The sequence below is a fragment of the Octopus bimaculoides genome, chromosome 4, assembly GCF_001194135.2.
Source record: "Octopus bimaculoides isolate UCB-OBI-ISO-001 chromosome 4, ASM119413v2, whole genome shotgun sequence".
Classification (NCBI taxonomy): domain Eukaryota; kingdom Metazoa; phylum Mollusca; class Cephalopoda; order Octopoda; family Octopodidae; genus Octopus; species Octopus bimaculoides.
The window spans coordinates 107,862,737-107,865,714 of NC_068984.1; the positions used below are offsets into that span (position 1 = coordinate 107,862,737).

At 35.2% G+C, this 2,978-nt stretch overlaps 1 long non-coding RNA gene across 1 annotated transcript in view; it reads left to right on the top strand.

Annotated features, from left to right (window-relative positions):
• Window positions 1-1,424: 1,424 nt before the first annotated feature.
• LOC128247689 (uncharacterized) overlaps window positions 1,425-2,978 on the top strand; it is a 9,006-nt gene continuing 7,452 nt past the window's right edge. Inside the window, exon 1 of the long non-coding RNA XR_008264052.1 lies at window positions 1,425-1,454. This is a non-coding gene — a long non-coding RNA (uncharacterized LOC128247689). The remainder of the gene's footprint in view (window positions 1,455-2,978) is intronic.

A 2,978-nucleotide genomic window follows, 5' to 3' on the forward strand; every position in this document is an offset into this window, starting at 1 on the left:
TAGATAGATAGATAGATAGATAGATAGATAGATAGATGGATAGATAGATAGATAGATAGATAGACAGATGATACATACATACATACATTTATGTGTCTACAGAGAGAGAGAGAGATAGACGTGGTCAGCTCTGTGTAATGTGGATATATACATATGTCCTTGTATGTGTATATAATATATAGTCGCATGATTCGTACATTACAAATGCAATCAGTGAGTGGAACAGTAAAAATATGGAAGACTTTCCTCAAGTTCCGAATGTGAATTTGTCTGTGTTAACTACATCCCAAAGATGGAGCCTTGTATGTTTGTAGGATATAGGCTCCCTTCTCAGAGGAAGATTTATAATAATTAAGAAATAGAAGAGACATACATATAGCTACATAGTACATAGATGTGAAATAGCCTGGCTGTGTGATGCAGATAAATGAAGACATGTATGTGCGTGTATAGGTAATACATACACACATACACATATACATACACACATACATTTATATGTACAGCATAAGATGAACAGTGGTATAGCTGTGTGGATACATACAGATACATATTCGTGTGTGTGTATGTGTGTGTGTGTGTGTGTGTGTCCGTGCATATGGGTGCGCGTGTTTGCGGATCTCTGTCGGTCTTCATGTTTATGCTATTAAAACCTGCTGTCTCAGTTACCAAATGGCAATTAGAACCAGTTGCTCATGAGAAGGGGAGATAATCTCGTGAATCAGGAGTTCATCAAAGCTGATATGCTATTAAGGAAAGTGACAGGCATACAGCATGTGTTTCTGCATCAATACGCGTCATCAGCACGGTAACACTTCTTACTATATCTAGCATTAAAGGGAAATATAGAAAAAGAGTAAAAGACAATTATGGCCTAAGTGGTATGCATAAATTAAACATAAATGAACTATGAAAAATAACTCGACGTGGTATAAAAATGTGTTCTTGTGTGAGTGTATATAATATATATACACATAACCACACACACACATACACACACACACACACATATATATATAGGCTTCATGTGCATGCGAACAGCGAGATTCAACGCAATAACGCATTCGTTTTCAATACGTTCTGGCAGAAAGAGCGTGAAAACAACACCAGTCAGATATTCACGGTTCGAATTTGTAAGAACGCATTGAAATTAAACACTTAAATATGTTTTTTTTTTATTGTGCGTGTGTGTGTGTGTATGCGTGAGTGTGCGTGTGCGAGCACGTGTGTATGTGTGCGTGTGAATTCTATTTTACTTTACATAGATAATAGATGTAGTAATTCGGCACTAGTATAGAAAGGCGTGAGGTCTGACACTTGCCCTGCAAGTCAAACTAGATGGGTTGAGTAGATACATTATCTGCTCACATTTTTTTACCTTTATGTTTCGCTGTTATGACATTCAAATTCACGTCTTTCTCTCATTGCAGGAAATCGCACAATTGGTGATAGAGGTAAGTTAAACAATGAAACTGTCTAAGTTCTCTCCCTTGTCTCTTTTGAAAGTAATGTTTATTAACGCTATTGGTTACTGGCTTTCCTTCCTATCACGTTTGAATATCAATTGCTTAAATATTATTTTCGTCACATCATATAAGTTATCCTCGCCTGTGAAGATATTTTTCTGTGAAGAAATTTTCCAGTGTCATTGTTTTAGCATATGTTTGATGAGGCAGGAGAAAGAATGAAGGGATTATTATTGATAAGGAAGGGAAGAATGGTTCACATAGCTTTTTAATTTTGAATAGACCTCGAATCGAGGATAACTAATTAGATTGGAAAATCATTTCACAATCTTTAGAGTTGAACAGCTTTTTGATCTGCATAGGATATAATTGAAGAGTATGCCGTGGTCTCATATCGTCACAATCTCATAATTGATTGAGTGGGCCAGCAGACACAAAGAGGAACAGAGTCGGTTAGGAGATTATACACCAACTTTTACGACCACCACTCAGAATCTTTTTCTCTGGTTTAGATTATCTGAACTCAATGCGTTGTGTGTGGGGGGGAGGGTATTTATGTATGGTCAATGAGAAGGATACTGTGTGCGTCGGGGAGGTATGTAGTATATTAAAATGGAACGACAAAAATGGTTAACGTAAATGGCCATTACACAAGCGCAGGGAAAGTTTTTCGTTGGCTATGAGGTCTAGCTACACTCAATATGGTTTCAGTGAAGTAAGGCATGAAGAGACTTAATTCCATTTTACTATAACCGTAGATTTTATTACAAACAGTTATTGTACACCTAAGTGATCGTTACAATCACTGGTGCATCCAGATGGGTCTTTCTATGGGGTTAAGTACTCATATTTTAACACGTTGAAACTCCTTTAACTTTAGATTACATAGCTTACGAGAGGTGGTCCATGCCTAAACGACCATTTCCGTCTTATTGTTATTGTTACTACACACAGACGCACAAGTCTGCAGACAATACGTATGTGTGTGTGTGTGTGTGTGTGTGTGTGTGTGTGTGTGTGTGTGTGTGTGTGTGTGTGTGTGTGTGTGTGTGTGTGTAATATTATATTTACTATACATATATATAGATATAATTTTATATATATTCCTATATATATTTATATTTATCATATTTATATGATAGATATTTTCATATATATTCATATATATATATTTATATGATAGATATTTTCATATATATTCATATGTATATATATATATATATGATAGATAGATAGATAGATAGATAGATAGATAGATAAGTATGTACATGCTTGTATATATGCATATTTCTGTCAACCAAATTGAACTCACAATTAGAAATCATTATAGACGGGATAACTTGACAAAAACCCACACAGTGGAATCGAACCATGAACCACGTAATTGCTAAATTAACCCCTTAACCACACAGACATTCCTCAGTACATGCTCAAAATATAAGATTGTCTAAATAAATAATCCAAGATATTCAGACTGTTGATTTCATTGCAAGTAGGCAAAAAATTATTTTT